Raw genomic sequence first — 12,063 nt, 5'->3', positions numbered from 1 at the left:
GTGTGTTACTGATCTTGCTTTTGTACTGAGGATAAGAAAAAAAAAATATGTGTGCAGGGCCAAACTCACAGGTGAACAACCGTGAGACTTGAAGAAGACTTGGAGAAGACTTGAGAAGTTTGTCCATGTCCTCTGGGGGCCCATGTCTATGTCTCAACCAACTGACAACCGGGGAAGTGTCACTTCTCCAGAAACTTCTCTAACACTGTCACCTTCTCCAGCTGGGACAACACAATCTCCTGTGCTTAATACCATCAGGGCTCTTACCACATTGGACATGGATGCTCTCTTGGGGCTCTGAGCTCTGAGATCACTTCTGTATCTCCAGCTTCCAAGCCCAATGCCAGGCGAGCAGAAGATGCCCGATGTACAACTGTTCAATCCATGAGCTTCACTGAGGAGGCCCAAATCCTGGTCATGCCAAGAAGACAAAGACTATTTCCCTGAAGCCAGGAGATTTACTTATTGCCTCCCAAGCCCCAGTGTTCTCATCCATATCATGAGAATAATAATAACAACAAATGACAAAAATGTTGAAATGATCTCTTAATTTAAAAACTGCAGACCACGATGTAGATGTTGTGGTATTGGGCAGGGAGTGCAGGAGGCTTTCATCAGTTGAGTCTAAGGGACTCTGAGGGATTGTTTTCAGCGTGTACAGTCTGGCTACAGAGTTCTGCAAATTAGGCAGCCACCAAAGTGTAGAACCAGGGACAATTGGCCACCTCCCAAGGGTAGCCCTACCACCAGCCTCTCTTGCCTAGAAATGCAACTTGTTCAGCCACCCAGGCCACCGAGTGAAGGCTCTCCAGTGGGGCAGGGCCCTGGAAGTACAGATTCAAAGGGGCAGCTAAGACAGGGCAGTTAGATTGGACATCAGGGATCGGGGCCTCTTCGCACCCCACCCCTGATGACAAGGAGGCCCTGGGCATAATGCACACAGGACTAGGGGAAGGCCAAGCTCTCTCAGGGGATGGTCCAGTCCTAAGCTGGGCTCTCTGGCTGTTCCACAGCATGCTCAGGTGAGGGGCCCAGCATAAATCCAGGACAGTTGAGATACACTTACCTGTACCAGTCTGGTGGGAAAAGGAATTCTCATCCCAAGTAGGAGGAAATCAAAGCTCCCTGGAGGAACTGGAAAAACAGTGATAAAGCAGTAGCACATGTAAGAGGTGGTAGGGCAGGGCAGTTAGGAACAAGCATTCTGGAGCAAGCCAGCCAAGAGTCAGATCTTGCCTCTACAACTCATTAACTATGTTTACCTGGGTGGTGTTCTATGACTTTTCCCTGCCTCAGTTTCCTGAGCAGCAGAACGGGGACAGGCATCATTCCCATCTCAGATGATAGTAAGGACCAAGCTGGCATAGGTAAAGCACTTAGGGCCTGGCCTGTAGCAACCATTCCCGGAAGGCTGGGAACTGTAAGGTGGCTGTGGCGGGAGGTCATCTGCCATTTTGTCAGTAATGATCACCTACGGGCCACGCTGGTGGCACATGACAGACAGGTGCCACCGGCCTCCAGCACCCACGATGCTGAATCGTGGCCCAGTGAAGGGTAATAGAAGCAAGGGTCTAGAGTTCTCAACAGAGAGGGGTTTCTCAGGGCTGAGGCAAACAGGACTCTTGCTTCTAAGGCAGAGAAATGCCGCTCAAACTGGCTCAATACAAAAAAAAAAAAAAAGATTGGCTCAGGAAGCCAACATGTTAAAAAGTACTTGGCTTCAGGCGTGGCTGATTCCAGGCACTTATCCCAAGTGATGACAAGATGTCCATGAGCAGTTTAAGACTTACATTTTATTAGTAGAGTAATCATGATTTAGAGTGGGTGCCTTGTCCCCACTTTTGTTCCAGAAAAATCCCCAGGGCTGCTGCTGCCTGGCTGCAATTGGCCAGTTTGGGCCATGGTCCACCCCAGGACCCTGGGAGCATGGCTGTCTTCACTTAAACCATGGGGGCTGAGGAGAAGATGGAAGGTGGATAGTGGCCGCTCGTCAGAATATCAGATCTCCCCTCAGAAGATCTCCCCTCAGAAGGCTTCGCTAGACAGGTGAGACCTGACTGCCCCCCCACCCCTCCTACTCTTGTCGTTGAAATACTAACCAGCATTTGTTCAAAGCCACAAATTGCAAGGGCCTGGCACCCACACCATTTACTGTCAACTCACTGGAATCAATTCTAGGCCCAGGGGGATGAGGAAGGATCTGGGCCCCTGGCAGGAGGTAGAATCTTCTAGCAGCTGTGTGTAGGAGGGCTCAAAGGTCAAGAGCCCAGTGGGGGTGGAGGGCATTGTTCTCAGCCTGAGGGGATGGGGCCCATTCCTGTCTCTTTCCAGTTCAACAGTAGAGTCCCAGGGTGGCCAGGCGGGGGGGACGAGGAGAGGGAGGGACAGAGGACTTGTACAAGGACCTGCTCCAGCAGGCTTTGAGGGACAGGTGGGCGAGGCAAACAGGATTCTAAAGTGTGGGCTGACTGAATAGTGACACATGTCGCTGACACCAATGGGGAACCCTGTTGGAGGAAAGAGGGTGATTTGGTTTGATTCATTTGAATCAATAGCGCTACAAGAGCACCCAGGTGAAGGTGACAGCAGGCTGAGGACGGAGCTGTGCATTTCAGGGTCCCAAAGTCACCATGTGGCACTCAGTGACCTGCTGCTGGGGGATTGCTGGAGCAGAGGGGGCAGAGGGGAGGCCGAGAAGCAAGCCTTGGGAGATGCCCACATTTAGGGGATCGGGCAAGGGTGTGCTTCGCAGGTGACAGTGGGAGCTTGGCAGAAGTAATGCCAGCGGCAGCAGAGCCCAGCACGGCCAGGGTAGGGCCACACGTGGGAGGGCCTAGTGGTGCAGAGTGAATGCCTTCCCAGCCCCAGCCATCCCGGGTCCTTGGAACGAGGCAGCTGCTGGGCTTCCTGCTCTCACGACCACTGGGAGGACCATGGCTCAAATGACTGCAATGAGGACATCTGAGATCAACAGAATCCGTACAGGCCTGGAGGAGGGGGCAGAAAGGGGTTTCATCAATGCTTTAGTGATAATGAGAGCAAGGGAGAAAAGGAGGGCACATAATGAAGGGAGAAACGGGAGGAAGAGAGGAGCTGTGGCGCTTCTATACACACATACACACACACATTCATATACCACATACACACACCCATACAAACATGCACACACACACACTCATACAGAGACGCACGCCCCATACACACAGCCATACAAACAGGTGCACGCATTCTGGCGCGTGCGCGTACACACACACACACAGGCTTGAGAAGGTAGAGAAATGATTTCTATTCTCAGAGAATTCCTTGGAGAATCCTCCCCAGACGCCATCTTCTCCTGAAACAAGGCTCTCCCACACGGGTGTGCGTGCACACGCTCGCAGTCACACAGAGGTCCACGTGTCACTGGTGGGAGAATGACAGGGCGGTGCGCGGGGAACGGGAAGAGGCCGGCTGGGAGGGGGGCCCACCGTGTGTCGAGGCCTGGGCCCGGGCGGCTGTGAGTGTGGGTAGACGGGCGCTCCGTCCTCCCTGCTGGCAGGCCTGGGCAGGCGCCGTCCCCAGATGTCAGCGCTAATGCCTTGATAAACAGGGAGCTTGCTGGAATGTGGCTGTTAATTGGGGAAAGAGCCGCAGCCTTTAGCTCGGGGAGCAGTGGTTAATGACGGGCCCGCTGGGGAAGCCGCACACTGTTGCCACTGTTCGCGTTCTGTCCTCTCCGCGCTTTAAACAGCAGTTTATCTCCAATTGAAAACACTTTCCTGGGAATAATTATTTCTTGGAAGCTACAGGAGTGCTCTCAGATTCCACAGCCTGCTGTCGGGTCGACCTTCCAGAGGCCAGGGGGCAGCTGCCTTTGGGGGTAGGGGACAGCTTTGCTTCTGCTCTTCCCTCTCCCCTCCTCCCGTCTCTTGCCCGAGTCCCCACGGTACAGCCACTGTGGGCATGTTGGAAGGGGCTCTGGGACTAATTTGGGGCTGAGTGGGAGGCCCACTGAGTCAAGGGGGGCCTCCGAAGGATGATGCCTCTAGCGTTGTCAAAACCCACCTGGAAGGGGATCCCTGGGTGGCTCAGCAGTTTAGCGCCTGCCTTTGGCCCAGGGCGCCGTCCTGGAGTCCCGGGATCGAGTCCCACGTCGGGCTCCCTACATGGAGCCTGCTTCTCCCTCCGCCTGTGTCTCTGCCTCTCTCTGTCTCTGTGTGTCTATCATAAAATAAATAAATAAATCTTTAAAAAAAAAAAACCCACCTGGAAGCCTCGGGGTGTCTGTGTTGGCCTCCCCACTTAGGCGTGCCCTGGTCTGCCGGGAGGCAGAGCGTCAGGGTAAAAGGGCCTGTGGTGGCCAAGAGACCCGTCCCGTCCTCAGAAGCCGTTTCCAAAACGGGGAGCGCGCAGCAGGCGGCCCGGCAGAGCGAGGTCCGCGGACGGCGCCCCTGGGCCAGAGCGGGCCTCGCCGTGCACAGCCGGGTCCAGGAGCAGCGCCCCGGGAGGTGACGTGGGACAGGGGTGGCAACCTGTGCCAACAGCTACCCCGCGCGTGCGTCCTCCCGGGGTCAGCCCAGGCCAGACGGCGGCGGGGCCTGGGCCTGGAAACCTGGCAGCGGGCGGCGCTCTCCTTGAACGCCCAGGGCAGGGACACAGACGCTCAACTCACCGCGCTGGCCACGGGCCAGACCCCCGCTTGGCAGTTACACGCCGTCTCCCTCCGCCTCTCCCCGTCGCCCCATCACCTCCCTGTCAGGCGGCTTTACTGCCGCTCGCCTCTTCCTGTCAGCAAATGTTTGTGTGTGGCGTTGCCGGGCGACAGCTGAACGGGCCTGCGTGTTCCCGGCCCCGGGGCCCCTGGCGGAGCCTCCCCTCTGAGGCCTTTGTGGGTCTTTAAGTGTCAGCCCAGCGTGAGCCGCGGCTCCCAGAAGCCGAGGCCCGGCTCCGGGAGAAAGGGCTGCTCCGGCCAGATGGGCTGAGGATCCCTGCAAGGTGGAGCCAGGCCTTTCTCATGCTCCCAGCTCCTCGGGGAACTGTTCTCTTAGTCCCCTTCACGGGCACATCTGAGGAGACTGGATTCCTTTTGCCAAATGCCGATAAAGACAGGAGCCACCACTCCACCCCTAAGTGAGGTCACGTGTGGCCCCCTGCCCGTGGGAATCTGGACGGCAGGATGGACCACCACGCATTCTGCAAACACCTCGTGTTGAGGGAGACACGCGGAGGGTTCGAGGCCAACTTAGCTTCCGAGGCCGCCTCTGCCCACCACCCTCTGTGTGGCCTCGGCCTTCGCACACCGCCTCTCTGGGCCTCCGCTTGCTTATCCGCACGTGGGGTGGTCCCAATAAGCCCTACCTACTTTGTTCAGAACCAGTGGGGCTTCTTTCTCACTGTGTGTCCTGAGAAGCCACCGTGGGAATGCCAGAGTGGGACAGAACTCTCTATACAAATAGGGAAAATGCAGGGAGATCTGTGAGCCAGGGTATTCAGAAGGAAACAGCACGAAAAAGGAAACCATATAATGCAAAATGTTTCTCTGCGTTGGGGGTGGGGCCTGAGAGACTGGCACCTAATGGGAGAAAATGCTGGGGAAAGGCCGGGTGCTGTGAAGCAACAGAGAGAACTAGAGCGACAACAAAGGCAATTTAACGGTACAGCTTCCATACAGACAGGACTGCTGGAATGGGTGTCAGTGCCGTGCCCACGTCCACTCGCCCCTGTGCACGAAGGTGGCCAGTGAACACCAGGGCTCATCTTCTGGCCACAGGAGCCCCCTGGCCCATGTACAAAGGCAGCTGGAAGTGCCAGGGACTTAATGCCCTCAAAAGCAGCTCTGACCGGTGATGGTCAGGCAGTAGATAGATAAATGCCCCAGCTCCCTCATTCTCGAGTGGCTACCTTAAAAGTATGTTTCACACTATCTTCCAGAGATCCCCAACAGGATTCAGCCTCCGATGCCCCAAGGGTAACTGACTCAATACTCTAGCCATCATTGGCCTCTCCCTCATCCCTGCCTCACTTCCCCACTCCCCTACATGTGCTCCCGGTGATCATCTTACAAATAAACTACTTACAACCAAACCCTTGTCTCAGGATCTCCTTCTAGGGACACAAATCAAAACAAATAGTGAGGCTTCAGGTCTGGCTAGTTCTAGGTACTTAAGCAATAGCCTCAGGAATGCATTCTTCTCCAGCTCTCAGCTCAGCTTTTCTGCTTACCCCCATCCCTGAGGAGGATAAGACATATTCAAAGTGTTTACAGAAAGACGAATATAAATCTATTTCAGCCCTGGGGTAGAGACAGGGCATCCTCCAGAACAAGACCTGGAAAGGGAAGACAGCCAGCCAGGAAGGAGACAGAAATGAAGGGTTAGGCAGAGGGCTAGGGTGGCCAGATTCTCCCTCCAACACCTGGCTTGAGGAAACACACCAGGCCCCTGTAAGGCACCAGGCAGGGGGCAGGAGCATTTGAACTCATAAAGAGCTAGTTATAGGAGGGCAACATAATCATAGCCTAGGGACAGTTGTGAAAATGCAGTGTGCCTGTGTGTGTTTAATGGGAGCAGAAGATGCCCTGCGAGCTGGCACATGCTCCCTGAAGAATGCAGATTCGGAGCAGGTCCGAGCCAGCCTACCGACATGGAGCAAACACACTGAAAGAGAACACGATGCAACATCCAAGATATTTTAAGGGAAATGCCTGTGTATCTAACAAAATTTTAAATGTCCTTACCTTTTGAACCAGAAACTCTACCCCTACGAGCCTTTCTTCCAGAAATACCCATGCTCACACCCCAAAATATATGCACGAGGAGCTCTATCACAGCCTCACGTGTCACCTTGAAAAATCAACAGCCCCATGATTATCCAATAACAGGACTGTAATAAGGAAATGGTTAAGGAAATCATGGCATATCCATACTGTGGCATGCTCAACACTTAATAAACAGCAAAAGGTGTTTCTCAATTGTCATAGTTTCGGTTCTTACAGAAATCTACCCTGAGACAAGCATTAGAGGGCAAGTTATTTTTTCAGGAGGCAGCAGAAACATGGGAGAGGCGTTTGTTAAGTGGGAGGTAGAGAAAGTAGGGAAGGGAGCAGGGCAGGGAAGGCAGGCAAGAGGAGGTGTGCTCTCCGGGGGTGCTTGGGCGGTGGGTTAAACATTGAACTCTTGATTTCAGCTCAGGCCGTGATCTCAGGGTCATGAAATCGAGCCCCATGTCCGGCTCCACGCTCAGCAAGGAGCCTACTTGAGATTCTCTCGGGCCTTCTGCGACTCCCGACTCCCTCCCCACCTGCGTGCAAGCACATGCTCACTCTCTCTCTCTCTAAAATAAATAATTTTTTTTTTAAAGAAGATGTGCTCTGGATCTCAAGCTGGTTATCCCTATGGACAACTGGAGCTCATTCCTGCAGCGGGGTCTCGAGGAAATGCCTCCAAGCTATCGCCCAAGAGCAGGGTTGCTGGCAGGACTATTCACCAACTCCTGAGAGTCCTTGGTTGAGGGCTGCTTCCTGAGCTGTTAATTCCCTGGCGCTTCCAGCCTTCCCTGCTTTTGGCATTGGAGACAGCCCTCGAGCCCAAGGACGTGGACGCTGGCAGCTAGACGGCACACCTGCAAGTAGGAAGTTCCAGGGATACAGCAGGGCACCAACAGCCTCTGCCAAACGTTTAAGTGTTGCTGTGCGGTTTTTCCCAGATACGCTGTTTATGTGGGGGTGGTGCAGGGAGGCTCTGCAAAGAGTGATTGTGCTTTTATTATTAAAATGTGGGGGCACCTGGGTGGCTCAGTCAGTTAAGCAGCTGCCTTCAGCTCAGGTCATGATCCCGGGGTCCCAGGATCAAGCTCTGCATTGGGCTCCCTGCTCAGTGGGGAGTCTGCTTCTCCCTCTCCCTCTATGCTCTCTCTCGCTCGCTCTCTCATAAATAAATAAATAAATAAATAAATAAATAAATAAACAAACAAACAAACAAATTAAAAAAATGTGTGTGCCCACATGCATTTCAGGATACACTCTACACGTGTAGAAAAGAAAAGAAAAAGGCAATAGGCAATACAGACACAGAGCCAGGACGAGGAGCAGACACGGGGGTCCCCTACTTCCATAGCCTAAAATTTTCCACACAAGTTTTACCTTTTTAATTAACAATAATTACAGTTAGGATTATTCTTTGCCAGGAAGGGGAAAATTTTTTAGAAAGTGGAACGCATCATCTCCAAGAGGAGAAGGAGATAAAAGTCCCTAACCTGTCCTGGACCCCTCAGGCCCGATGAGTCTCTGGATTGAGAAGTTCTTGTGCATTAGGATGGTAAGACGTGCAGAAAGCAGGTCTTCTGAAACATCCCCTGGCGGGTAATCAGACACATTAATATCGCCGTGCCAGAACATATGAAGAGTCATACAAAGTGGAATAAATAATGACTATAAAAAGCCTCCCAGCAGTTCAAACCAGGTTTTGCTGCCAAATGCCTTTGTGCCAAACTTAACACAAAATCTTCGGATTTCTGTGGCAGAGAGGCGATTATGCAGATGGGTAGTAAGAAAGGGACAGTTTCTAACACCAGAGGTGAGGGTGATGGGGTTGAGCAGACGGGATGACTAAGACCTCACAAGATAATACAGCCGTGGGTCCTTCTGTGCAGCTGCCACCCCGAGTGCCTCTGGGGGCCCCTGCTTCCTGACCAAGTACCTACTGCCACCTTAGCACGCCTCTTGGTGTCACAGCCTAAACACTATGGATACATGAGTCCTCTAGGGATCTGGTGACAAGGCAGGTTCCAATTCAGTGTGTCTGGGATGGGGCCCAAACATCTGTTTCTTTCTTTCTTTCTTTCTTTCTTTCTTTCTTTCTTTCTTTCTTTCTTTCTTTCTTTCTTTCTTTCTTGAAATACCTCATGGAAGGAGTTCACTTTTTTTTTAGATTTTATTTATTTATTCATGAGAGACACAGAGAGAGGCAGAGACATAGGCAGAGGCAGAAGCAGGCTCCTCATGGGGAGCCCAATGCGGGACTTGATCCCAGGACCCCAGGATCATGACCTGAGCCAAAGGAAGATGCTCAACCCCTGAACCACCCAGATGCCTGCATCTGCGTTTCTAGCACATTCCCAGATGGGGCTGATGTCACTGGTCTGAAGACCTCACTTTGAGCATCTCCATCATAAAGTCAGTCTGATTGAACCAGGGTGGGTCTCCATGCCCCTTGCACACATCAGTCATGGTGGCCACAAAGAGCATGTCAAATCGTATAAGTTGTCAAGTTCCTTTGATTGGTGCTGGCAGGGAGAACGTGACCAGGCAGGGCAGTGGAGATAGGAGGGGATAGGCACCCTCCCAGGGAAACCGTGCTCCTTTAGGAACACAAAGAAGCCTTGAGAGATAGGGAGGCCAGAACCAGCAAGGAAACAGTCTGTGTAAGAGAAGAGGAGGACCAGTTAGCTGGCCAGGTGTGCCTAATGCTATTTTTTTAAATTTTTTTAAAGATTTATATTTTTATTTATCTATGATAGAGAGAGAGAGAGAGAGGCAGAGACACAGGAGGAGGGAGAAGCAGGCTCCACGCTGGGAGCCCGATGCGGGACTCGATCCCGGGACTCCAGGATCATGCCCTGGGCCAAAGGCAGGGGCTAAACCGCTGAGCCACCCAGGGATCCCGCCTAATGCTATTTTATGACCTGGTGCCAGGAGGTTTGGGCTATGCAGGTGATTGGGTGCTGCTGAGTTCTGATCAAGCTCAGCAGGAAAGTTCAAGTTTGGTCACTCCTCTACCCTACCCTGGATACCGCAACCTTGTCTCCTAGCTCTCCTCCTGCCTGGATACAGTAGACAGGGAAAGGGAAGTGTTACCCCAAAATACCAGGCAGAGCAGAGGCCCGAGGCATAGGTGCCATTCAGAAGAATCTGGGTGACCTGAGAAAACCTGCTGCCACAATGGTGGCAGAGGCGAGACTCACGGTTACTTCTGGGCCTGAGTGTCAGTAGAATACAGGCAAGGGGGACCCTTCTGGGTGGGAGTAGGGGGCCCGAAAATGTTCTCTAACTGGATCTGAGTGGTGGTTACATGGAAGCAAGACGTAAAGAGTCATTGAGCCTCACGTTGCAAATGTGTGAACTTGACCATGTGATCGTCACACCATAGTTAAAATTAGGAAAAGGTGAAAATGAACCTCGGCCCTGGGATGAAACAGAGGAGCCAGTCCTGGGCCCTCTCAGAGCTTTGCCCAAGAGGCTGCTGGGCCACAGGGGATGACAAACAGCCTCGGAGGCCATAGGAGGGGAATATGTGCCTTTACCCAAGCTGAACTGATGACCTGACGCAACTCCACATCAGGTATGATAATTCAGCAAATAAGACATGTGCAAAGATGTCTCATGATTTCACCATCACATAATGTGTTTGTGAAAGACCTCATTTGGCAAAGATCCCAACATCCATTCTGCTCCCCCTCCTTAGTCAGAAAATTTATTAGAATATCAACATGCCCAGCTTTTCCTGAGCCACCCGAGCAGGTAGGTGTGTTCTGTACCCAGAAGTATGGCTAATTTCAGACCAACGAGATGTCAGCAGGAGTGAGTGAGACTACTGGAAGGCCTCCTTGAAGAGAAAGATCATTCCTTCTTCTCCTTTTCCCCCATATTGTGGCCTGCAGATGTGACGGGTGAAGCTCTAGCAGCCTTCTAAGACCCTGAGGATGAGGGAGGTTGTCTGAGGGTGGTAGGCATCGGTGAGCTAGAAGAAGCCTCGGTCTCTGATGATTTCATCAAGGGTCTTAAACTGCCTGTTGAACCTGAGAGAACTTTCTATCTTGGTTAAACCCACTGTTATTTTTGGATTCTTTTTTGCTGTCATACACACCCCAGACATGGTCCCTTTGCCTGTGTGTAACGGTACCCCAAATCTCTCACAGAGTAGTGCTCAACGGTCCCATGCTGCCTGCGTGCCCTGGATTGTAGGGCAGAGAGGAAGAGCATGAGGGAAATGTACACCAATGAAGAAGTGGAATGGAAAGGCGGGGAATCGAGAGTGGTAGATGACAAAAATGACTACAGAGGATTTCCCTCCTGATATCCTTGTGCCTACAAAGTGACTTCATAGCTCCTCCCAACAAGGATTAGAGGCTATTTCCCTACCCCTTCATCTGGATTAGCCACGTGGCTTACTTTGGCCAATGACATAGGAATACGAGAGACCCAGGCAAGGGTCTGAGAAACACTGAAGCATTGGGACTTGCCCTCCTGTTGCTGTTGGAACCCTATGATGGCCATGTGAACAAGCCCTGGCTAGCCTGGCAGTGGGTGAGAGAAGCCCCTGTCAACATACCAGCCTGCTGGGTGTATGAACAAGCCCAGTGGAAACCTAGAGCTCAGCCCAGACCAGAAGAAGCATCTGGCCAAGCCACAGACTAATGAGAAATAATAAATGGTCCTTGTTTGAGGTCACTAAATCTTGGGGTATTTTGTTAGACAGTGACAGCTCAATGATATAGAGTTTGAGGCCCTTGCATGGCGATATTCCCACCACCTTAGCCAGGGGTGATGGCAGGTGATACACATCTGGAAAATACAAGACCTCCCAGCCCCGTCTTACCCCCAGGATTCCTCCCCTTGCCCTTGACTGCTCCCATCTCTCAGCTAGGCACTTACCTCCTCCAGGAGCACAGAGACCAGTCCTGGCTGACCTCTCCATTCCCAGAGTGGGAATAGCAGGTGGCCACAGGAGGACCGCCACAGAAGCATCGCTTTCCTAGGGCAGAAGGAAATCTCAGCTCTGGGAGCCGAGAAAGGAGTGGGGGTGGAGAAAGACGCAGCCCTTGGGGCTAGTTTATGCCTTTAAAACATGCGGACGTACAGAGAGAACGAACGAGTCTTTTCTATTATAAAAGATGTGCTTAGCATATTTATGTAATAGTTTCACCACGTGCACTGAATCAAGTTACTGCATTAAAGGAAGGAGGTTTTCCTCGCTGGTTTTGACAGACTTTGGTATCTCCACAGCCTTTACGCAGGTGGTCTTCATACACAAAGGAACCCTGGTGGCTGGTGGGGGGGGGGCCGGGGGAGGACCAGGGGTGGGGGAA

At 52.4% G+C, this 12,063-nt stretch overlaps 2 long non-coding RNA genes across 4 annotated transcripts in view; both read right to left on the bottom strand.

Annotated features, from left to right (window-relative positions):
* The window catches only part of LOC140627375 (uncharacterized), a 38,144-nt gene extending 26,329 nt beyond the window's left edge, over positions 1 to 11,815 (bottom strand). The window contains exons 1-3 of one of the 3 annotated variants that reach the window (XR_012026159.1): positions 11,630 to 11,815; positions 4,045 to 4,200; positions 1,067 to 1,134 (exon numbers count right to left, since the gene is read on the bottom strand). This is a non-coding gene — a long non-coding RNA (uncharacterized lncRNA). Of the gene's footprint in view, positions 1 to 1,066; positions 1,135 to 4,044; positions 4,622 to 4,651; positions 4,954 to 11,629 lie in introns of those variants that run through there. The other 2 variants (XR_012026158.1, XR_012026157.1) reach the window with 2 other exon arrangements.
* Positions 1,774 to 4,032, bottom strand: LOC140627376 (uncharacterized). The gene is made up of 2 exons (XR_012026160.1): positions 3,468 to 4,032; positions 1,774 to 2,987 (listed from the first exon to the last, which is right to left on the bottom strand). It is a non-coding gene; the product is annotated as an uncharacterized lncRNA (long non-coding RNA).
* Positions 11,816 to 12,063: the final 248 nt, after the last annotated feature.

This window comes from Canis lupus, chromosome X (genome assembly GCF_048164855.1).
Source record: "Canis lupus baileyi chromosome X, mCanLup2.hap1, whole genome shotgun sequence".
In the NCBI taxonomy this organism is placed as follows: Eukaryota; Metazoa; Chordata; class Mammalia; order Carnivora; family Canidae; genus Canis; species Canis lupus.
Note: the sequence above shows the minus strand (reverse complement) of the source record. Positions and strands in the feature narration are given on the sequence as shown.